This window comes from Gracilinanus agilis, chromosome 1, assembly GCF_016433145.1.
Source record: "Gracilinanus agilis isolate LMUSP501 chromosome 1, AgileGrace, whole genome shotgun sequence".
Lineage (NCBI taxonomy): Eukaryota > Metazoa > Chordata > Mammalia > Didelphimorphia > Didelphidae > Gracilinanus > Gracilinanus agilis.
In genome coordinates this window covers 361190976-361217048 of record NC_058130.1, presented here as the reverse complement: position 1 = coordinate 361217048, position 26073 = coordinate 361190976, and positions in this window count along the sequence as shown.

Sequence of the window (26073 nt, the reverse complement as noted above, 5' to 3'; positions counted from 1 at the left end):
AGAGAGAGAGAGAGAGAGAGAGAGAGAGAGAGAGAGAGAGAGAGATAATTAGATAATTCCCTTTAGGAAAATCTACATTAGGGGTTGAATGGGGGATGGATTCAAATGGGGAGGTATTTATGATTTCATATGCAGTTCCTCTTTAAAAAACCTAAATAGCTTTACTTTCTCTCTTATAATTAATACTGGGTATCTATTACAAGGCAGAAGAGTGGTAAGGGGTAGGTAATGGGGGTTAAGTGACTTGCCTAGGGTCATACCTAGGAAGTGTCTGAGGCCAAATTTGAATCCAGCATCTCTGGTCTCCAGGCCTGGCTTTATTATCCGAGCCACCTATCTACCTTGGTCTTCTTTTTCTATTCTTTGTATCTTGATGGGATGTGTTCATGTTTATGGATTTTTTTCAAGTTCATAAGAAGTAATATTTTGGGAAAACAAAACTAAGTAACATCTTACATCCTATTCTCTCAGGGCTTTCCAGTAGTTTGGCTTACTGGCTAGATAAATGAATCAAAGCTGAAATGTTACTAGATGAAGAACAGAGTAAGGGCTGTCCACTCCACGTCAGCCAGGAATTTTTAAGGCTTTATGCCCAGATAGTAACTAATGGTGGGAATTTGGTGCTTGAGATGTGCTAGTGAAGGCAGTGTTCTCCAAAGGGTAAGTCTTGCACTGTCTTCCCATTTAGGCCACCCAAGTCACTTGCCTCCTCCACCCCTTTTCAGGGCCAACCCTGGTGCAAGTTTTCTGCAGACTAGTTCTCTGGTGAGTCTGGAAACTACTAGCAGACTTCATGGAATCTTCCCTTTGCTCCAAGATAATTAGGATTGCTTCTCACACCCATTTCAAAATTAGCCTTTGTTGATGGAAATATCAGTACTAGCTTTACTTCAGAGAAGATTCTCTAGTTGATTTTCCAGCTGGGGAAGAAGAAAGGAGAAGATCTGTATCGTTGCCCTCTGTGGCATTGGGAGAAAAACCCAATTTCTCAGTTAGATGCTGGCTTGGGGGGATCTAGATGCTGGACAATGCCCATCTCCTTTGGGGGCTGGATACTAGCTGGCAGATGGGAGTCTGTCATATAATGTGTGTCTAATATAAAAAGACCTTTTTTCACTATTACTTTAGATTCTTTAACTAAAGAAGTTAAAAAAAAAAGTCCAAGATTTTACACTTTGTTCCCTTCCCCCCACACCAAGCTTCTCTCCTTTTTTGAAATCTGGTTGCTGCTGCTACACAGCAGGGATCCAAAGCAGGAAATGAAAATGTATCATGAGATAATTTGGCTCGGCTAAGCGGGTCTTTGTTATCTCTCCTCCAGCCAGTTTGACCCTTGCAATCACTATCGGGAATTAAAGTGAAAGCCAGGGCTGGCGGCTGTTCCCTCCTGTTCAAGGTGGAAAAATACAAAAGGAAAAAAAAAGGGAGAGAAAAAGATAATTCAGAGTTGGGAAGGAAGCTGAGCTGTTCAGAGAAGCCAGGAATGAAGCAAACACAAGAAAGTTGTAATCTAGGTTTAGGATTTGTATGTGTGTATATATGCACGTGTGTATGTCTATGTATGTGTACACACATGTGTATATGTGTGTATGTGTGTGTATGTGTGGTGGGTCAGTTTTGAATTGACTATAATTTAATTTAATTTAATTTAAAATTTTAAAAACCCTTACCTTCCGTCTTGGAATCAGTATTCTGTATTGCTTCCAAGGCAGAAGAGTGGTAAGGGCTAGGCAATGGGGGTCAAGTGACTTGCCCAGGGTCACACAGCTGGGAAACGTCTGAGCCCACATTTGAACCTAAGACCTCCCATCTCTAGGCCTGGTTCTCAATCCACTGAGCCACCCAGCTACCCCCATGATTATGATTTTAAAACACCATTAATGTCCTTGGTACTTAATTCTTTGGTGTGTCTAGAGTGGTTAATGAAGATTTTGCTGCTCTGGATCCCAGAGTTTCCTAATCTATAACATAAAGGGCTTGGAGGGCAATAACAGAGCTGCCAGATGGAATGGTTTGCTCCATGGATGAATGAATATCCCCATCAATGGATATGTTCAAATGGAAACGGAGTGACCCCTTTTTGGGGATATTGTAAAGGGGTTTCCTGTTCTAGGATGAGTTGGATTAGATGAATTCTGAGGCTCCCTCCAAATCTTTACACTGAATGTAACTTGTTTATACCTATTTGTTTGCTTTTTGTCTCCACCATTAGATTGCTGTTTGTCCTTCATTTTCGAAGAGGACCAGTGACATCATAGTACATGAATTTAAATGAGGCAGAGCTGAACAAAGTCTTCAGCTTCACTCTCTTCTCTTCCAGTCATCAAAATCCAGTGGCAAGATAAAAGTCAAGATGACTGGTGATGGCCCAGGATGTAGTGGATGACCTTGATGTCTTCCATGTCTGACCAAGCTCCAAGTAGTCCACAATGCTTGCTTCAGTTTGCTTTCATGGCTGTTGGGACAAATTGTCTTCATCCCATGTCCCATTCTGTTGGGGGAGGTCTTCATAGACTTTGAGGTCTATATTACTGATGGTTTCGAAGCCTGTCAGTTATCCTCATCCTGGTTTAGCTGGCCTGCCTTGATGGTTTTAAGCAGGATGTGGCTCCTACACATATCTTAGTTCTTTGGAGCCAAAAGTGAGAGTTGGGTGAAAGGTGGACATGGAAGATGGGTGAGCTCCTCAAGGGCAGAGATGGTTTTTTGCTGTTTGTTTCTCTAGTGGTTAGCACAGTGCCTGGAAATTAATAAACAATAAATTAATATTTATGGACTGACTGACTGATCCTTGAATATATCAGTTCTAAGGTTGCTTTTAGCTTCAGTATCTTATGATTCTAAACTGATTATATCCTAGCAAACAAGGAATGACTAGTTACCAAGATAGGAATCGTTCTAAATCAGCTATCTGGGTATGGTAAGGTTGAGTTGTTAGAGCAAAGATAAAAAAATAACACCACACTAAAACAATAAAAATGAGAAGATACTGTGGTACAGGCAACTGAATCACTCAGACCAAATCCTAATCAAGGAATTGTTGATGATACAAATAAAAAAGAAATAGAGAAAAGTTAAATTAAGATAAATAGTATCATTTCTTAAAACTGAGAGGAGTCGTGGAGATAAAAACAATTTTATAGAAAGTTGGATCATATAACCCAGGCAAAGAGTAGTGATTAAAATTTTAGTGTGAGGGGATAGCTAGGTGGCTCAGTAGATTGAAAGCCAGTCTTAGAGACAGGAGGTCCTGGGTTCAAAACTGACCTCAGACACTTCCTAGCTGTGTGACCCTGGGCAAGTCACTTAACCCACATTACTTAGGCCTTACCACTCTTCTGCTTTGGAACCAATACACAGTATTGATTCTAAGATGGAAGATGAGGTGTTTTTTTTTAAAGTAAAAAAAAAGTAAAATTTTAATGTTAGCTTATAATTAATGATATATGATTCCCAGCAAAGTGCCCCTAAATTTTTCAGTTGACCTTGAGCTATTGTATAGTTTATTTATATAACATTTTAATCCACAATTGGGATAAAGGCATGGATGGATGGCTTATCAAATTTTGCTCATGACACATAGCAAGGAGGGATTAAGTGACAAAGTCATGATCCAAAAAGATCTTGACAGGCTAGAGCACCAAAACAAATCTAATTTAAGAGGAAATTTAGTAGAGATAAATATGAAACTTTATAATTGTAAAGAAAACAAATTAGTTTTGCAAGTACAAGATGGGTGAGGCATGACTAGACTTCCCTTAATCTATTACGTTTATGGAGAGAGACACTGGATTGCAAATCCATTATGCATCATTACTGTGATATGAAAGTCCAAATCCTCTCCAATAACGCATTCCTAGGCTGAATTGAGAGAGCTGGCATCCAGGACTAGGGAAGTGATAGCTCTATAGAACTCTGCCTTGTCAGAGCATTTCTGTAAGGCCATGTTTTAGGAAGGACTCCACAAGAGGCCAGTAATGATGGCTTTTAGATCAGGCCATATGAGTGTCAACTGAAAGAGAAGGGAAGACTTAGGGGGAGCGCTGTAGCTGCCTCCAAGTATTTGAGTCACTATTGTGTGAAGGAGAGATTGTGCTTGTTCTGTTTAGTAATAGAAGGTAGAATTATGAGAAGGAGGTGGAAGCTTCAAAGAGGAAGATTTGTTTTTGATATAAGCAAAAACTTCCCAATGATTAGAATGTTCCCAAAGACAACATACATTTACTAAGCACTTACTATGTGCCTAGCACTGTGCCAAGTGCTGGGAATACAAATACAGAAAAGTAAGGGCAGAGGGCACCACCAATGTGTGAATTTTAGGGTTAGAGCGAGGCTTAAGGATGAAGATCTAGACCATGGTGAATTGTTAGATTTGGAGAGGATTATAGCCTTGACTATAACCTAGAGAGGAATTAAAAGTGAAATGGGCTTCCTCACAAGGTAATGAGCTCCCCATCACTGGAGTCCTCCAGAAGAAGTTGGTTGGCCATCTTCTTTTATGAACGTCAGAGCAGTATTTCTCTTCAGATATGGGTTAGTCTAGATAGTCTCTGATATCCCTACAAGCTTCTAAGATCTGGCCTTTTGGACTAGATTTTCAAGGTTCCTTAAAACCCTAAAATATGATTCCATTATTCTAAAGGATAGAAAATTTTGTCCTATTAGTCTTGTGATGAAGAAGCCAGTTCTTCACCAGGGGCATGAAGTATGCTTGGGAGGAATCATCTCATGCATTATCCTAATATCCTCAATAATAGCGATGATGAGGTTGGTGAGATGAGGACCCCAGAATCTGCTAACCCAGAGCCAGTATGGTTAACCTGCTGTCACTGTGAGGAAGATGTATGTGAGAAGATGTTATGGTAGCAGATATATACCATGGAACCTTTGATGGAAAGATGAGTTGGGGATTCAGTTGGCCCAGCTCCCTGCCATACTTGTGTATTGTTATTTGGTCCCAGAGTCCTTCAATGGCTGGATGTATGTGAGTGGTTGTGAACATGCATAAGTATAAATGTGTGTGTGTATGTTTGTGTATGTGTTTGTAGGGCATAGAGGGACAAGAAAGGTATCATGTTATAGTGGATTGAACCTGATTGCAAGAAGACTTTGGCTCAAATGCACCTTAGTCACTTAGAAACTGTGTGCTCTTTGGCATTTGTTTAAGATCTCAGATCCTCTAAGTTTTTTCAGTTGTAAAATGAGGGGGTTGGACATCAATGTTCCTTCCTGTTCTAAATGTTAGATCATAGATGGTGATTAAAAATTCCAAGAGACCATTGACTGGGCAAAAAAGTCAATTTATTGATCAGACAACCAATAATCAATAAATCGGTTGGTCAGTGATCTCTCTTGGCGATCGAAGACCTTTGAAATCCTGCTGTGTGGATCCATAAGTACAATTTTGGAAGCTCATTATTCAGCCCTACCCTAGACATTCCAAGACATCTCTGATTGGTAAATAGACAATGAGGAGATGATCCATCAGACTCTCAATCTCTCCATATTTCCTTGAGTGATGGTGGACAATCATATGTCTAGTGTCTTGCCTCCAAAGTCTAAAAAGAGAAATTGAATTCTTCCCAGTTAGGAGTAATCTTATCCAATATTTTCCAATGGGAGACTTAAGGGCCTGGTTCTACTATTGGCAGATATACTTAGCTTGTACTGGTTCTTATTTAACTTGGCAAGATAGGGCTCATAATCTCACTTTTCTATCTGTCACCCTCCAAAGGGAATAACTCTACAATGGAACATTCTTTGAATTTCCTCAGAACAAAGGAATGAGTACAGAGGTTGAGGGATGAATCTGAACCTCTAATTCAAAACCCAGAAATAGAAATAATTCAATATATTATAAATAAATCTTCTGAAATATTCTGAAATGCTGGTCTGATGCTGATGGAGAAGTATCCATCATAGTAAGTATAAATCAGTGACAGTTTGAGAGTAGAGATGAGAACAGTGGGTCATTTGAAGCCAAGGAACAGTAATCAGAAGTGGTAAGCAGGGCCCTGACTTGATTTTCTTTTGAGCCCTAGAACATGGGGCAAATTGATCTCTTTTGATCTTCTTATCTAGCATCAGGTATGGACAGGGTAACCGAGGTGTTTGGGTAAGTGGCAGACAGGCTCTGGTGATGACTTGGTCCTGTTGGCCTGGCCATGACTCAGTAAATTGGGCTGGGGCATTTGGGGAGGGAGGTTATATCTTATAAAGAAATTTTGGAGTACTGAAAATTTCACACCCAAGTTATATATATTAGATTTGTTTTCTATTTGATAAATTCTGTACATTGAAATTCTGTACTGAGTTTCTGAAGTTGAAAGTGGTATTTGTTTGCAATGCAACAGAGATTGATAGCCTGTGATGTTGTGTGCTATAGTGGTCCAAAGACTGGTTAATTACAACTGGACCGAAGGCCAAATTGCTTTGGGGAGCTCCTACTTCTCTTCTTTTTATGCTTCCATTTTCCAATTCCTAATACCCATTTGTCCAGAGAGAGAGAGAGAGAGAGAGAGAGAGAGAGAGAGAGAGAGAGAGAGAGAGAGAAAGTCCTCATATAGTCCTCCCTTTATTTAAAAATACCATTTATGGCTCCCTACCTAAGTTTTCTCCTCTGTTATCATTTTTTATCTCTAGAATATTCCCAGCTCTTACAAGAGAGGACAAGAGCAAACCTGGTTAAAAGCCAGCACCAGGGCTAAAGTCCTCCTAGCAAGTTAATTCCAACACAACGGGAATGTAATATATAAACCCAGTGAAACCCTGCTCTAATCTGAGCAAATTCCCCTCTTGTTACAGACCAAGCTGTGCTTATTGACTCTGACCCAGTTCATGCTATTCTCTGACCCAGACTAGCTCTGACTTTGAAGTTTGGTTTATCAACATTGAACCTCCCTCATTAATGGCTGAAAACTGCACTGTAGGCTTGTTTACAAGCTGCTTAAACTTCTAGCAGCAACATGCTCCTTTCTTCAGAATTATTCTATCCTTTTTGCCAATAAAAATTCCTATTTCTTTAACAGAGAGTCAGGGTTTTTCCCTCCATGTCCTTTATTATTGTGTGATGGGCAGTTAGGAGGTGTGGTGGATGAAGTGTGGGGTCTGGAGTCAGGAAGACTCATCTTTCTGGGTTTTAATCACACTAGCCGTGTGATCCTGAGCAAGTCACTTCAGTTTCCTTTTCTATTAAGTGAGCTGGAGAAGGAAATGGTGAGACAATCCAGTATCTTTGCCAAGAAAATCCCAAATGGGGTTCATGAAGAGCTAGACATAACTGAAAATAACTTTATAAAACTCAAGAACTTAATCTGATCACAACTAGTAGCTAGGGATGTTTTGGTAAATGTTAAACAACAGGATCTCTGAAAAGTGTTCACATGACAAACTTTTCAGTTTAAGCTACATTATTAACACATTTTCCATAACTTTATTAAGTTGAGACAATTAATGTAGCAATAAATCAAACTGCTTTGTAGCCTTTGCTGATTTCTAAGGTATAAATGCAGAAACTTGAACAGTTGGTTCCAGGGAACCAGTATGAGTTGGCTTCAGCATCCCTTGTTGGCAGTCTCTCAGTAGCCATAGGAACATGATAGAATAATGAGAAATACTCAAGACTTTTTGGAAGAAAAGCCCTATATATTTTGTGAAGACATTGAATATCCAGTTTCACTCAACAAATACTTGTTTGGTGTCAATTATGTTCAAGGCACTGTTTCAGACAGTGAGACTATGACAATGAAAAATGGTGAAATCTCTGCCATTAGGGAGTTTACAATAACATAAAGGAATGTGACACATGAAAAAATAAGCATAGTACAATGTGACACATGATTAAGTGTGAAAGAAGGATCCAGACAAAGTATTTTAAGAACATTTGAAAAGGAAAAGATCACCTTCTTTTGAGGAATAGAGGTTGTATTAAAAAGAAGGTATAGGAGAGAGGGAGATGGGTTCAGAGGATATTATGACAGTCTAGCGCTAGAGGTAATTACTCAGACTAGGCTGTTGGTCATTTTAGTAAACAGGAGGTGAGAGATACAACAGATGTTTGGGATTTAGAATGCATTTTTGTTGTTTTTCAGGAATTTTTCAGTCGTGTCTGATTCTTTGTAACCCTTTTTGGGGTTTTCTTGGCAAAGATACTGGATTGCCTTGCCATTTCCTTTTCTAGCTTATTTTCTAGATGAAGAACTGAGGCAAACAGGGTAAAGTGACGTGCCCAGAGTCACACAGCTAGTAAGTGTCTGAGGCTGGATTTGATTTCATGAAGATGAGCCTGAATCCAAGACCCTGAACTTTATTTACTGTGCCACATGGCTGCACTGTACCACAAATTGTACTTTGCAATTGATTGTCAAAGGTTAGAGTGAGCGAAGAGTGAACAATGACTTTAAAACAAAGTAAAAAAATAATTTTTAGGTGTTAAGGCTTAGGGAATTGAAAGAGTAGTGATGACATCCATATAGTTGGGATGAAGTGTAGGTTTTTGGAGTCAAGAAGCTGAATGTGTTGGGTTTGGGGTGCTGGCACATTTTCTAGATGGAGATGTTTAGCAGGATGGAGGTTGCTTAGTATGTATAGATTTGAGATTCATTGATATATAGACCATAACTGAAGAGTAGTTGATGTCACCAAGTGAAAGAATACATAGAGAAAAGATAAGAGAGCTGAAAATTGGACTTTGGGTGATACCCACTATTATGGAGTGAGAGGAGAAAGATAAATTAGTGAGTGAAAGAAATTGAGGCATCAGCAGACAGGTAGGAAGAGAGCCAGGAGAGAGTTTCTATATTATAGAAGCAAGGGAATGAAGGTGAGGAAGGAGGAGGTGGCTCATGAACTGAGATGCTATAGAAAGGAACAGAGAGATGATTGAAGAAAGGTTATTAGACTTGGCAATTAAGAGGTTATTAGCAATCATAGACAGAACAGTTGCAGTAGAGAGGAAGGGACTGAAGCCAGATCAGGAAGGATTGAGAAATGTTGTAGAAGCAGTTAATGTTAAAACATGCCTTCTAGAAATTGAACAGGAACTGAAAGGAGAGATAAAGGACAATAGATTGAGTAGGGGAACAGAGTCTAACAAAAATTTTTTGTCTAGTTTTTTGGAGATGGGGGTTCTGGAACATGTTTATAGGAAGAGAGGAAGGAACGAGTAGACAAAGAGAAATTAAAGATAGGGAGAGGGAATGATCAGTAGGGCAAGGTCCCAAGGGTCAGGGGATAAGATGGGTTGGGAGCAATAGCAGAAGTGAAAGAAATAGCCTTTATAACGAAGAAGGCTATATCCTCTGAGAATTGGGGAAGGAAGAGCAGCTGAGTAAAGGGACTAAGAAGTTAAGTTAAGGGCAATTGCCTTCAATTTTTTCCCCCAGCAGAATTGAAGGTGAGGCCATCTATGGAGACAGAGGAGACTGAGGACTGAACAGTTAGTTTCAAAATTTCAAAATTAAATTACAAACTTCCATCAAATGATTATGATAGGCATGGTATGGTACCCTGGGGATATAAAGGTAAAAATGTTGTAGGTATTGATTATTTGGACCTAATGTTTTTACTTTAGTGGCAGGTTGTAGGTAGGCATGACAGAAGATACTGAGCAACAAAGACAAAGGATTGATTCAGACAAGTACTCTAGAGATATGTGAGCAGGGGAAAACACTTTCAACTGAGGTTGGGAAGCAATGAAGACTTCCTGGAGGAGGTCTTATCAGAGAGGAAACCTTGGAGGAAGTTTTTGGTCTAAGGAACTCTTGTTATGACAACTCCTTCTCCAAAGCAGATCTACAAAACAATTTCACTTTTGTGTTTTTTTGTCACAGTATTTGCAGAGTCTGGCACATATGGTTGCTTAATAAATGCTTGTTGATTGAATTTATAGTTTAAAGAATTACCTGAAAAATCAAGAGGTACTTTATCATTGGTCATTATTCAGGTATTTCAGTCATGTTGGACTCTTCATGACCCTATTTGGGTTTTTCTTGGAAATAATAGTGTATTAATTTGCCATTTCCTTCTTCTGTCCATTTTGCAGATGAAGAACTGAGGAAAGGAGTGATTTGCCCGGGGTCACATAGTAAGTGTCTGAGACCAAATTTGAACTCATTTGAAATTTTTTTTTTATTTTTAATAACAAATTCCAGATAACAGATTCCATATTCTAAGCCTTTTCTTTCCATTTTTCTATGACCTGTTTTACTTGATTTTTGAATTCCTTTTTGGGTTCTTTCAGTGCTTGAGACCAATTTCCATTTTTTCTTGAAGTTTTTCATGTCGTTGCTTGTATCTCACAGTCCCTGGTTCTGTGCATTGTTCTTTGTTACCATAGAAATTTTCTAGAGGTTAGGAGTTTCTTTTGCTGTTTACTCATTTTCCCAGCCTTTTTTTTTTTCCTGGGAAGTTTGACTGGGAATTCTGAAAGCTGATTAGTCTGTCTCCTCTGCTGCTGGCTTGAGGAGCTCAGTACTATGAACTATTTTGCCTTGGGGCTAGGTTTTCACTGAAATGCAGGCTTGAAAGAGCCCAGTGCTATGGACTTTCAGGCCTCATGGCAGGGTGGTACCAGCCCTCAGATTTCAAGGTATGTGTCTGAAGTGCTCTTTTGTTGGTATATCTTGGGTCCCAGGATCCCTAAGTTGGCCTATGCCCAGAACCTGGCACAGTAGGTGAGCAGGAGGAGTGGTTGGCCAGCACTCCTCTGTGTGCAATTTTGCCTCTAGTTCCCTCTAATCTTGTGAATATCAAATACATCTACCTACCTTTCCAGTTGTGTTCAGTGGGAGAGCATCTTGCTGTTGATTTTTGACTCTTATCATTTTTAGGCATTTTTAAATGATTGGTTTGGAAGGATTATCAGAGAGGTTTTAGCTTTTGCTGCTATTGAGCCACCATCTTGGCTCCACTTCTCCAGATTTGAACTTACGAAGATGAGTCTTCCTGATTCTGAGTGCTCTTTCTACATAGCTGCCTAAATGAGTCAGAGGCAAGATTTGAACCGAAGTCTTCTAGACTCCAAGGCTACCCCCCTATTCCATGTGCCATATGGATTCTCTTGAAGGAAGATGAGTATTTTAAAAGTTGGAGCTGATGAGAAAGTACATTCTAGTCATGGGGAATAGTTTGCTCAAATACCCAGAGGTGGGAGATGATACATAGTGTTTCTGAGGTTAGTCCAGTTTGGGCTAATGGGATTCAAATTTGAGAGACAATACTATGCTGAAATAGCTCACTACAATGTCGAGACTGGAGGAAGGGGAGTGAAACCAGAAGAGTGATGACCTGGGAGAGCAGGAAGGGTTTAGAGATTAGAGGTCTTCAAGAGGTAGAAGAGCAGGTTCCAGAGAACAGTCTTGAGATATCATTTGGAGGTTTTAAAGTTGAAGCTAGTTCACTTTCCCCCCTTTATTTTTAAGGGGGAAAATGTGTGTGTGTGTGTGTGTGTGTGTGTGTGTGTGTGTGTGTGTTAGTGGGGGATGTGGAGGAGGACAGGATTTGTGAGCCAAGGAGGCTTCAGCTTTTGGTCTGAACTGAAGAGATTCTTATTCTTTCCCAGTTAAGATGAAACATGTAGGTGGTTTTCAGCCCTGAATGCCCTACCTACCTTGGCAAACTGTTAAGCCAAGCCTGTCAGTGAGATGAATTGGATAAATGTTTTTGGAGATGTTTTGGCCACAGGATTGTGTCATTAGTACTTGCAAAGTGTGTCTAATTTGTTTAATGGCTCATAATGACTTGAAAATGTCTATAATGACCTATTTGCCCAGATTTCCTGACTGCTTGGGCCATTTGTGTAAATATGCAATTATGTCCCTGCTGTTAGGGCTATTTTGGTTTGAAGATCACTTACCTGGCTCCCTCAGTCAATGGCACTAATACGGGTATTGTTGTATCCCTGGGATGTTTGCCTATTAAAATCCCTGAAATAACCATTAGTTATAGGAAGAGCAGTTGCATGTAGCCTGGCCCTGCTATTTTTATCCAAATTATGGAGCCCACCTACAAATGCTCGTTTTTAGAAAAAGGAAGAAATGCCAGAGAAGTCTACAAGGGCATTTATGGGTCTGTTTCATGTTTAGTCTTCAACTTACCCCAAAGAACATTTGTATTAATTTTCAATCTTTTTCACAGCAAGAATATACTTCTATGCCTGTAGTCATGTGCTTGCTACCTAGGGCTAGACCAAAGTGTATTTTTTTCAACTATACCATCATGACCTTACCTTGCCAACATCTTGAGATTTTCCAAAATTATTGCTCCCCTTTTCTTCTTTCTGAATTCTGGAAGAATGCAGACTTATCAATATTCTAAAAGATGCTTCTGTAACCATTTCCCCCACTTTTGCTTGTCTGGTATTCTAGGAATATACAGCTTAATTTCATTGTAAAGTATTATAATTTCTTTGGTCTTTCCCAAGCTTTCTAAAATGCATTTGCTCCCATTACATTTCTCTGTCTTAGATTATTCCAGGTAGGTGGTAGAGGGGATAAAGCACTGGGTCTGGATTCAGGAAGACTTAAGTTTTAATTTTGCCTCAGACACTTACTAGTTCCATGACCCTGGGCAAATCATGAAAGTGCTGTTTGCCTCAGTTTCCTCAACTGTAAAATGGGGATAATAATAGCACCTAGCTCTCCGGGTTGTTGTGAGGATCAAGTAAGATATCACAAAATTGTTTTTTAACATTGTGTCTGACACATAGTCAGTGCTTAATAATTGCTTTATCCCTTCTTATTTTGTCTCTCTATGGTTATCTATTCATCATTGTCAAATTGGGCAGTAGCCTAGAACAGAGCCTAGAGAGTCCTCTTTATTTATATGCTAGGAGCAGATTTTTAGTCTTCCCTCTATCCCCTTGATGTTCAGTCTCCCCAACCAGAAATGATAATGGAGTTGCGATTATGAGGGATCCTTTTCAATGTAAATGCCAGGTAAATGTGACATCCTTATACTTCTGAATCCTCTCAGATTCTTTCTACTTACATTAATACCTCAGGGATTCATGATTTCATTCTTATGGGTATTTTCTCCACTGAAAGATCCACAAATCATAAACCCTTTATCCTCTATGAGTTTCTGTAACTGAAAAAAAATCATCTGATGGCTAATGAGTTTCCCTGACCTAACCCAAGCTACTTCTTGGGCTACAGCTATATCGTCCATCACTGGGACAATATTCAGAGGCATTGCAGCTTAGTAAGACTTGGAATAAGTGACTTTCCTCTGGCATAATGTTCGACAAACCAGGGTTAATCACCCCACACTTATCATCAAGGGTCAGAGTTGGACTTGAGTGGAGATTTCCTTAACTTATTCAAATAAAACAACAGTTCAGCATTGACCTGCTGCCCAAAAGGAGAATGGTAAGCCTGGGGATAAATAATAAAGTAGAAGTTAAACTTCATAAGAAAGAAAAATAAAATTTGGAGGCAGCTAGGTAGCTCACTGGATTGAGAGCAAAGTCTGGATTTGAGAAGACCTAGATTCAAATCTGGCCTCGGACACTTCCCAGCTGTGTGACCCTGGGCAAGTCCTTTAACCTCAGTTGCCCAGCCCTTACCACTCTTTTGCCTTGGAAACAATACTTGTATTGATTCTAAGACAGAAAGATTAATGGTTTAAAAAAAAACTAGTTCAATAAGACATAAAGAAAACACTGAAAAGCTAAAAGGCATTTTATTTAAATGGGCTTGGAAAAAAATTAATAAATAACCCCTTTGTAACCTGAACCCCCTACCATCTTATAAGGCAGAATTTTCTTCAAGAGATCACATCTTTGTCTCTGAATTGATCTTCTCTTTTCTCATACTTTTGTATACTAATGGTCATATTTCTCAAGCTAGAAGTAAAGACAGTAAGAGAGAGTACTCTGCTGCCCTTAATGAAATTCCAGTCATCTGCCCAGACAATATGGAAAGAACTGGTAGATTTGATTTCTGAGACACAGTCATTGATATTCAAAAGGTGATGGAGAATGGGAGAGGGACTTAAGATAAGCAGACGCTGCCCGCTTTTTAAAAAATGGGAAGAGCTTATTTTTGATTCCTGGGAAAATTCTAAAACAGAGGAAGAAAGAAATGGTTCTGGATATATACAAATCCAAGGGGAGGTTATAAGGAGCCAGCACTGCTTTATCAATACACAAATCATACCTGGCTAACCTTATTTCCTTTTCTTTGACAGGACTACTGGTACATCAGGGCAATACTGCTGATAGTTTGCTTAGTCCGGAGTAAAGCATTTGAGAGGCACTGGGGGACCTGTTGGTTAGACAGTTGATCTCAGAGTCAAGAAGACTCAAGTTCAAGTAATAGATATTGGTAATTCACCTGATCTCTATGTTGTAGCTCTTATTCAGTTTCAGTCATAATTTGACTCTTCATGACCCAATTTGGGGCTTTTTTTGGGCAGAGCTACTGGAGTGGTTTACCACTTTCTTCTCCAGTTCATTTTACATGTGGGGAAACTGAGGAAAATGGGATTAAATGGCTTGCCCAGGGTCACACAGCTAGTAAGTTTTGGAGGCCAATGTGAATTCAAGAAGACGTCTTCCTGTCTACAGGCATAGTACTCTACCCACTGTACTACCTAGCTTCCCTCTCAGTAGCCAGAAAATTTTCTAAGACTATGAGTTGCAGAAAAGATAACTGATCTGCATTGGTAATGGAAGTTTGTTCACTGGGAGTTCTATATATCATTGAAATAACAGATACTCTTAAAAAACAACCTTTGATAAAATAACATACTATTCATATGGAAAAGCTATATGAACTTGTTTAATAATACAGTAATATAGATTCAGAATTGATGGAATGGGGGGTTGATATTATTATAAAAGGCTCAGGATTAGAATGGTATGTCTGTAGAGGAGTGCTGAAAGGAATTTCTATTTTTCAACCATTTCTTCAGTGTCTTAAATAAAGATATAGATAGAATCCTTACCAAATTTGTGAGTTCTACAAACATGGGAGGGATAGTTAACACATTGGATGACACAGTGAGGATCCAAAAAACATTCTGATTAAGCTATGGCATCGGGCTAATTGTAATAAAATGAGTTCAATAGGGATAAATGCAAAATTTTATACTTCAAGAAATCAAATTCATGAGGATAAGATAAGGTAATCAGGGTGAAGTGGGACTTTGCCTGAAAGAGATCTGGGAATTTTAATAATACCTATGAGTTCAATGAGTTAATAGTCTGCTGAGTCAGCCATAAAAATGAATGAAAACTTCTGCTGCATTAAAAGAGCATAACTTACAGGAATAATTGATAATACCATTTCATTCTATCATAGTTGCACCAAATCTGGAATTCTGTATTCAATTCCAGTTGCCACAGTTTTGGAAATACAAAGAGTTTGAGTCAGTGTCATATCAGGAGTATTAAGGTACTCAGGGATGTTTAGCATGAAGAAAGGCCTTGGGTTAGATGTGATAGCTCTCTTTAAGTATTTGAATTGTTAGAAAATGGATTTCCTCTTATGGAAGAGGAATGAGATTTGTTCTGTAATTGCTCTTTCCAAAGTTACCAATGGCATCTTCGTTGCTCAGACTAATGGCATATTCAATGAATAATCCATATTCATCTTTCTTGATCTCTTTGTAGCATTTGATGAATTCCTGGAAATTCTTTGCTCTCTGGGTTTTCATAACACTGCCCTCTCTTTGTTCTCCTACCTGTCTGACCACTTCTTCACAGTCTCCTTTGTTGGATTTTCATCCTAAGTCATACCTACTAACTGTGGATATATCCCAAACCTCTGTCCTGAGCCTTCTTTTTTCCCTACATTTCTTATTTGATTACTCTGTCAGCTTCTATGGGTTCAATTTCCATCTGTATGCAGACAATTTCCAGATTTCTATATCTAGCTTTAGTCTCTCTTTGTCTTCAGCTCTAGTGCCATGTTATGAATTACTTCTTGTATTTTTTATATTGGATGTCTTGTAGGCATATTGAACTCAACATATTCAAATAAAAACTCATTAATCTTTCCCTTAAAACCCATCAATCTCCTGAATTCTCTATTTCAGTGGAGGACATCATCATCCTTCTAATGGTCACCCAAGTTTGCAACCTTGGTATTGCTCTCAATTCTTCATTTTGACTCATTCTACAAATTTGATTGATTGCCACATCTTGGCATTTCTATATTCATATCTCTGATATATGCCCCTTTCTTCTTAGCCATAACCCTAATTCAAAAACTTGGTACCTATCGCCTAGATTATTGTAATAGCTTCATAACTGGGCTCCTTGCCTCAAGTGTCTCCTCACACTAGTCATTCTCTAAATTCCCCTTGACTGGGTCAATCCTTGCCTGCTCAACAAACTGTCTTAGTTTCCCAGCACCTCAAAGATTCAATACAATTTCCCTAATTTGGCATTCAAAGCTTTCCACAACCTGACCTTCTCTTGCCTTTCCAAATTTTCTTGCACCTCACTCTTCTGTGTAAACTGAAATAAAGTAATATTTTCCTTCTTTAAATTTTTTTGATTTTTCCATGATTCCATGATTGATGTTCTTTTCCTCTCCCTTCTCAGAGCTGACAAGCAATTCCACTGGGTTATACACGCATTAACACTCAATACCTTTTTCCACATTTATTCATTTTTTGTAATGATAAATAATAAAACCCCAAACCCCACATCCAATACCCATGTAAACAAGTGAGAAATCAAATGTTTTCCTTCTGTGTTTCTACTCCCACTGTTCTTTCTTTCAATGTGGATAGCATTTTTTCTCATAAATCCCTCAGAATTGTCCTGGATCCTCCCATTACTATCAGTAGCAAAGTCAATTACATATAATTGTCCCACAGTGTTTCAGTCTCTGTGCACAATGTTCTCCTGGTTCCGCTCTTTCCATTCTGCATCAGTTCATGGAAGTCTTTCCAGCTCAGATGGAAATCAAACACTTTATTGTCACTTATAACTCAGTATTCCATCATCATCATATACCATAATTTGTTCAGCCATTCCCCATCAAGGGACACCTCCTCACATTTTCCAATTTTTTGCAACCACAAAAAGCACAGCTATGGATATTTTTGTACAAATATTTTTCATTATTATCTCTTGGGGGCATAAACCTAGTAGTTTTTAAAATTGTTTTTTGAAGCCCTCTGCTCAGTTTAATTTTTCTGGTTCTTGGTTCAAGTACTGTTGTTGTGTAGACATTGTTTTTATGCTCATAGAAAGTCCAAAATCTTCTGACTTTTCAAAGATGACCTTACAAAAAACTCATACTTTCATTGGTGGGAAGAAATTCTTCACACACAGAAATTCTCCTGCTCCTCTCTCTCTTTCCCCTAAAAGTGATCTCCTTGCAGGGGCTTGGTTGGAAAGCTATCATACTATGTTGGCCCACAATCCATATGCTTGATTATGGACTAGAATGCTATTTTTATTCAGATCTCACCAGATACGACTGACTCTTCAGACAGTTCTAATATACTTCCTAAGCCATTTTGGGAAATGTTTTGTTGTTGTTGTTCAGTTGTTTCACTTGTGTTTGAGTCTTTGTGACCCCATTTTGTGTTTTCTTGTCAAAGATACTGGAGTGGTTTGCCATTTCTTTCTCCAGCTCATTTTACAGATGAGGAAACTGAGGCAAACAGGATTAAATGAATTGCCCAAGGGTCACACAGGTAAAAAGTGTCTAAGGACATATTTGGAATTAGGAAGAGGGATCTTCCTCACCCCAAACCCAGCATTAAGCACTGTGTCACCTAGCTTCTCTGGAAATATTTTGTTCTTTCTAAATTAAGAACTTTTCAAATAACCTACCTTTGACAGATCAGTTCAATAGATATATTCTCACCTGACAAAAGCTGTGGAGGCTTAGTCTGTCTTCTGAGTTAGTTTAAATAGGGTGGAATGATTAATTCAGTTGCAACCTACTCTTACATTTATATCTACTTTGTATGTCTTAAATATGTACAAATTCTCTCCTCCACTGAAATATATACTCTTTAAAGGCAGAGACTTTCTTTGCTTTTGTCTTTCTGTTTCTAGCATTTAGCATAAAGTTTAGCACATAGTAGGCACTTAAATACTGACTTGATGGATTTAGTCTTAGGGGGTGGAAACCGGAACAAGTTGGAGGTGGCAAAACATATTTCAAATTATTTCTCTCCTTCTTTCCTCTGACACGGCCATCTTTGACTCTGGTGCAGACCCTCAGCACCTACTGCCTTCATTACTACAGTAGCCAGTTTGTGGGTCTGACGGTCTTACTCTCCATTCTAATCCAGGTGCAATCATATCACCACACTACTCAGTAAACTCCAGTGGCTCCCTATTGCCTCCAGAAGCAAATACAAAATAATGTGTTTGACATTCAAAGCCCTTTAAAATGTAGTTACACCTCACTAGCCAACACATACTCTCTGATCCAGAGATACTGGTCTCTTGACTCTTCCACAAACAAGATCCTCCATCACTTGGCTCTAGACAGTTTCTCTGGCTGCCCCTCATACTTGGAAAGCTCTTTCTCCTTTGCTCCAACTGCTGACTCTTCTGGCTTCCATTAAGTCTCTACTAAAGTCCTATTTTCTATAGGAAGCCTTTCCCAACTCTTCTTAATTTCTGTGTTTCCCTTTTTTCATTATTTTCTATTTATCCCATACATAACTTGTCTTGTATATACAAAGATCCCTTCCACATTGCAATTTTCCCATTGCAATTTTAATACAGTACTGGTCAGCATAAGAAATTAAATGAGAATTTTGAGGGAATTTTGTGGAAGCTATATACAATATGCAAAGGCAAACAGATTACACAGAAAAAGTTTAGAAACTCAGAAATGCATAAAATATATGCATAGTGCTATACAACATCAACATATTTTATCTTTTAATGCCATAAATAAACACAATTTTAAAAAAGTTAAGTAAAAAGTTAGTTTGCAAAAAAAAAAAAATTAAGCCAGCCAATGACACACAAAAGCTAGAAATGTTAACATTGACCTACATATAACCTTTGGTCAAATACTTTCCCCATATTTTAGAATAAGGCACTGTAAACACTTCATAAAAGAAAAAGAAAAAAATTCAGACTTCTTCTCTAGTACAAAGAGAAGGCCAAAGCATTTTCCACAGATTTCTAGATCATGGGGCCCCTGTACCTGTAGTTGTTTGCATGTCATCTCCCCAGTAGAGGGCAGGTACTATCTTTTGGCTCTTTTTGTATCCCCAAAGTGCCTGGCCCATAGTAGGTACTTAATCAATATTTATCAAATGATTGAATGAGAGACTGTATAATTGGTTGTTATAATGGAGATTCCTTCCATGTTTTGGGTTGGGTCAAATGGCCCCTGAGGAGTTTTCCAACTTTAAAATACTTTAATTCTCTGACCCCCATAGTGTTTATTTTTTTTAAGTTTGATACATTCATCAGATCAAATCTTTCCACGGATATTGACTGAAGAGGTAATCTCTCTGTTCTTTGTCTTGACTAGAATTTTTCAAATTTTGAGCAAGGACTGATTATATTTTCAAGATCATGAGTCCTCAAAGGGATATTAATTCATTTTTGTACCCTTTAATTGATTTTCATCATTCTATACTAAAAGCCCCAATATTCATTACATACTGATAGCTGTATTTTTAAAGCTATTCTTACATCTCAATGGTGAGATTATTCCACTTCTCTGCATCATGTGTTCCTGATTCTAACAGCGTTTTAATAAATGCAGCCTTAATTAGAACTAACTTCCAATTCAAACTGTTTTGCTTCAATTAAAAATATGTATTTTTAAATGAAAAAACTGTTTTAGATCTGGGCAGTTGAAAGATGCAATGGAATGTATTCATCTGACCTGCCACAACTCCATGTAGGGAGCAAATTAAGGTTTATGCTGGACAGGATGCAACATAATTACAAACAATTTTGCTGTTGCCATACAAAATTATAAAGGCTAGAATATGGAGCATGGGTAGAGACTGATGCCTCTCCCACTTCTTTTATCCTTGCCCTACCTTCCTTTCCATTATAATCAGGTAACTTTGTGAGAAAGGAAGAAACTAAACAATGCAGCTCTACTGCCTAGGCCCCTAGATTCTTTGGTATTTGGATAGAATAAAGTTTCAGAAACTATGGGAGATACAAATTCAGAAATAGATATTGAACAGGGATTAAGAGAAATTTTCAAATCCCAGACCATACTGTCTAGAATCTAGGACCATGAATTTGCATTGAAAACAATTAGATCAAAATAAATTTAATATTAACCTGAAGTATTCTGTGAGCTTCTGGTTAGCTGGGGGAGTGTAATACCTTCATAACCCTAGTCTATACACTAAAGGAACAGTTAGCTCATGCCTGCCAGTGAGAGGCTTACTAGCTACTACATCCCAGAAGATGCTAGAAGAGTGTAATAAATGACCCTTTGGATGCTAAAAAGGTAAAATCCAGCATATGGTAGTAGGGAGGAATTCAAAACAATGAGACCATATGAGAAACTGTATGATTCCCCACCTCAACACTCTGTAAAGAACATCTGGGTACAATGGCATTATCAGAAGATATTAATGAATATTTATTATAAGTGATGAGAGCTGCTTTGCCAACTTCATATGCTGGGTCCATACATATCAGTATACCTACATCTTCTACATGTGCACCTTGGCTGCATTGATGCATGATGTGGGTTTTCTTTTATGCATATTTACTACCCATTTGGGTAGTTAGGTGTCATAGAGAATAGAATGCTGGACCTGTTGTCAGGAAGCCTCATCTTTCTGAATTCAAATCTGGCCTCACACACTTACTATCTGTGTGACTCTGGGCAAGTCACTTAACATTGTTTGCCTCAATTTACTCACCTATGAAACGGAAAAAGAAAAGGCAAATTACTTGAAGGTTTTTGGCCAAGAAATCACCAAATGGGGTCAACAAAAAGTCAGACACGACTGAAATGATTAAACAACTACATGTTTGTTTTCCTACATGTGTTTCCTCCCTATCTGTGCCTTTTTGTGTGTGGAGTGATTTGCCATTTCCTTCTTTAGTTCATTTTACAGATGAGGACAACAACATTAATAGGGTCAAATGACTTGTCCAAGGTCACATAGATAGTGAATTGCCTAAGTTCTGTTTTGCATTTAGGTCTTCCTTATTCTAGGCCCAGCACTCTATCCACTTTACCACCTCACTGCCTATCTGTCTCTCACCCCCAAACCATTAAGACTTAAATTAGAAAGAGGAGGAAAGGTTGGTTTGTCTCTCATCAAAAGTACTTCATTGCAAAATGTGAAGAACTTATCTTTTACTTGGTCTGGGAGAATGGACATCTGATACATTTTTTTAAAAAAACTTTAAGGCCTCAAAAGCCAATACGATGGAAATAAAGTAAGAGAGAGAAAAAAAATTGATTTTCATTTTAAGTGAAATAGAAGAAGTTTTTCAATGACTTTGAAAAGCCGTATTTATTTTATGAAATTCTAAAGCTGGATCAACCACTACATTATTGTGCTCCATTTTCTCCTACTGGGTAATTTGCTTCCTCTGTTCTTTCATCTCCAATTCTTCTCCCTCCTTTTCACTCCCTCTCTGAGAGAATATGCAGCAATCATTTTTGCCCAGGCCTCTGTTCTTTTTGTAATCAAGTCCTTTGTCACACACTTGAAATGGTGCTCTTATCAGAGTCATCCAGCCCCTTCTTTCCAGCTTGGAGGACTTGTTTCTTAGTGGGTTTTTCTTATCTTGGTTATCCATTCCATCTATTGATTGAGGTGTACTCAAGACCAGTGTCTTTAGGATTGTTTTAAGCAACATCTCTTTTTTCAAAAGGGCCACTTTTAGGTGTCTTTATATCTTCAGCTAAAACCAAATAAGAAATTCTTGGGAAGTCATCCTAAGCCTAGAAGTCTAACCCCCTCCCCACTTCCTTACTATTTTGAATTCACTGAACATTCACTACAGATATAAAGTAGAAAGGTGAACTGAGAGCTAGGTCTACAGTTAGGAAGTTCCAAGTTCAAATATGACCTCAGGCACTTACTAGTTTTTGACTCTAGGCAACTCATTTAATCTGTTTGCCTCCCTTTTCTCATATATAAAATTGAAATAATTATAGTACCTATCTCCCAGGTTATTGAGAGGATCAAATGAGATAATAATTGTAATGTCCTTATCAAAGGCTCTGGCACATAGTAAGCACTACATGAATGTTAACTATTCTATTTGGCTATTACCAATTGTAATAATTGAACCTCTAGGTGGCACAGTGAATAGAATGCTAGAATTAGGAAGGATCATCATTCTGAGTTCAAATATGGCCTCAGACATTGACTAGTTGCATGACCCTGGCTAAGTCACTTCATCTTGTTTGCCTGAGTTTCCTTATCTGTAGAATGGGCTGGGGAAGTAAGTGACAAACTACTCCAATATCTTTGCCAAGAAAACCCTAAATGGGATAGTAAAGAGTTAGGCATGACTGAACAACAGTAATAATATTAATTATTATCATGTTATTATTCTTGGTGGGCTATGCTGCTTTTTCCTGCGAAAGCTATTGGTGATACAATGGGAAAAGAATTGAATTTGGAAAGAGAGACCCTGATTTTGAATCTTGGCTCCAACCCTTAGGTACATCTTTTAGTCTCTGCAAAAAGAGGGAATTGAGCTAGGTGACCTCTGAGAGTCCTTTTGGTCTAATATCTACTAATTAAGTGTTTTCATCATTTGTAAATATAGCATGAGTCAGTCAATATGCTCATCTTTTGACTTTCATGTAATTTTTCTTTTTTTGGAGCAGAGCTATTACTTTCATCATTTAAAGATATCCCATTATGGAAATTCTCTTCACTGCTATAGTCCAGCAGCTCATCTTTAACTTATGGGCTCAGAGAGATGCTTAGAGCACTGAGAGTTTAAAGGACTTGTTCATGAATACATAGCTAATGTGTTTTATAAGCAGAAACTTAAGCCCATATATTCTGGATTCTAAGGTGGGCTGTCTCTCTTCCAAGCTGTACTACCTCTCCTTCATACAAGGGCATAGAATAGGAACAAGCTTTTCTTAAAGATGCACAAATTTTATCCATTATAATTCTTTGCCCTTGTAGATTTTCTGTTCATTTTCTCTACCAAGAAAGCCAATTAGAAAAAAAGAAACATGGCAGAGGGATGTTTAAGTGTCTATTTGGTATTCCGTGTTAGAGGTAAAAAAAATTAAAAGGCCCACAGAGTAGTTTAGGTGTAAGTAAATGTCAATATTGTATGGAATTATCTCTGCTCCAATATCCTTAAAACACTGATCTTTTACCCTTGGTGGTTCAGGATCAGTGAGTACCATGTAATGAGGTGGTGGGTGTTAGGAGGACACAAACATCCTTTTCTGGGACCCATTAAGTGGATTGTTTTTGTTTTTGTTTTTTCAGTTTTCAACAGTGGCACTTGCGTTGCTTTCACAGACTTCTGACAACCTGATTTTCTCTGAGTTCCATTGATTACATTTTTTTATTCCAAATTTTAAGGGATCTGCTTTGAATTGTTAAGGCCTCTACTAAACTGTGTTATTGATTTTTTGACATATTTAACCTGTGCTGCATATTGAACTGTGGAGCAGACACATTTTCAGGCTTTTGCTACATCTTAAGTTGTATCTCTACTTTTTTGGACCACATATCAATCTATAAATGTTATACTTCATATCCAAACTTCATGCCAGATTCAAGTAAGTCTTAATTAATATCAAAATGAGACTTTCAAAATTCAAAATAATCATCCCAATCTTTGTGCTAAATAATTAATTATTTTATCACAATGGAGATCAAAATGTTATTTTTAAAACCTGAGCTCTGAAGTCAGGCATATAGATGGATTACAGCCAAGATTATTGTTGCCAAGAGATGACAGAAAGTAAGATCATTGATTTCTTTGGGCCTAGAAAGAATTGCTGAAAAAGTGGGAAGGGTTAGAAAGAATCATGAGGGCCAATGCCATAAATTGACTGTAAACAAATGGTCAGGGTCTTGGGGCTATTTTTGTGCTAATAAAAAGGAGGCAGAAGGACAAGAGAAGGAATAAGAAGATGAGAATGAGGAGTAGCAATGGAGAAGAAGAGGGATAGGAGGATAGGAAGGAGCAAAGAAGGAAGAAAGAAGAGAGGAAGAAGAGAGAAAGAGGGAGCTGAGAGGGAGGGAGCAGAGGAGGAGGAGAACACAGAGAGTCACAAATGAATGAAGAGGAAAAAAATAGAGAAGGTTCAAAAGTGGAGGCGCAAAAATATGGGATCATAGGGAATTACTTTATTACTTGGATTTGTAAATAGTTTGTTACAATTAAATTCTCTGAAATTGTACCATTCCTTTGGGGATTTAATTCTATTCTATACTGTATTATTTTTTCATTTTATGCCCATCTTGGCCCTCCAACAAGAAGGTATACTCCATGAAGGCAGCAACCCCATATTACATTTCTTTTGCAATTCTTATAAATGTTAGTCACGGAGCTGATAGGTTCAGGTGGGCCTTATGTGAAACTTGACCTTACTAATCACTACTATTTGCATTATTTAGTCATAGTTATATAAAATATGGCAATTGGTTCCAGTCCAATGGAAGTATGTAGTATGAATTAGAACAACATGCCATTTCATGGGATTAATTATTGAACTAACTGGGACTTAACGGCCCCTTCTTCATAGTGGCCCAGTTCAGTTTGTCTTAAGTAACTCATTGTAGTGTCCTTTCAAGTACAGGAATGCCTTCCACATTGAAGAGGTTACAGGTGTAACACCCTGGTGACCTAGAAAAGCCAAGTAAAATTTGTTGGCCCTCCCTTCATATTAGAGAAGAAATCAGAATTTTTCCTTTTTCTTTCATGGAGTGTTTACAATACCTTATTTATTGTAAAAATCAGGGTAAGTATTTGTTCATAGGCTATATGTCAGTCAATGTTAAGTAAAAATATTGTATGAAAAAGAAATTTAAAAACCCATGAAATAAATATGAAAAATTTAAAAATGAAATGAATTTGAGGAGGATAATACTGAATATACTATACAGGTAATATCAGATATAATAGCACATACATTTTATACATTTCTGAGTTACTGAACTTTTTAAGGTATCTGTCTCTACAATTACAGTCTCTGTGTGTCATCTTCTGGCTTTTGTGTTCTTTTTGCAACTACAATTTTTACTCATTTTAACTTTAAAAAATTGTGTATATTTAAGGTATTGAAATATAAAATATGTTGATATCCTATAATGCTGTATTTTATGTATTTCTGAGTTACTAAACTTTTTCTATGTTGTTTGATGGTCTTCATGTATTGTCTGCAGCTTTCTCAAAACTCCCTCAAATTCGCATTTAATTTCTTATGTTGACTTGTGACATATCAAAACCATGATGGGGAAAGCCATGATGTATAAGGGATACCTATACTTGGGACTGGATGCTAAGATCCTATACTGATTTACTGAATATTATTTTAAAAGAAGAATGAGAGAAGGGGGCTTATTAATATACTAAAATTGAAATAACTCTTAAAAAAGAAAAAAATATTAAGATAGGGAGCAGCTCATAACCACAACACTACCTTTTAGCTTGTAACCACCCTGTTGCCAAGCTTCACACAGCTAGTTAGGTCTCTGAGGTCAGATTTGAACTCAGGTGCTTTTGACTCAAGACAGCTGTCTGTATATTGTGCCACCTAGCTGCTCCAGAAGTGATCTTACAGATCAGTTAGTTCAGTCCTCTAATATTACAGATAAGGAAATTGAGGTCCAAAGAACAAATTAGGTTGCTTTCTCAATCATTTCAAAAAGTATTGCTCAAAGAGTTAAATGGATTCTTAGGATTCATAGATCTAGAGCAACAGGGACCTATTAGATCATCTCATCCAGCCCTCTCATTTTACAGATGAGGAAACTGAAGCCCAAGACAGCTTAAGTGACTACCTGAAAGGTGGCACAGTAGGTAGAATATTGGTTCTAGAGTTAGGAAAATAAATTCAAATCTAGCCCCAGTTACTTACTATCTTTGTGACCTTGGGCAAATCACTTAACCTCTGGGGTCTTCAATTTCCTCAATTATAAAGTGGAGCAAATAATAGC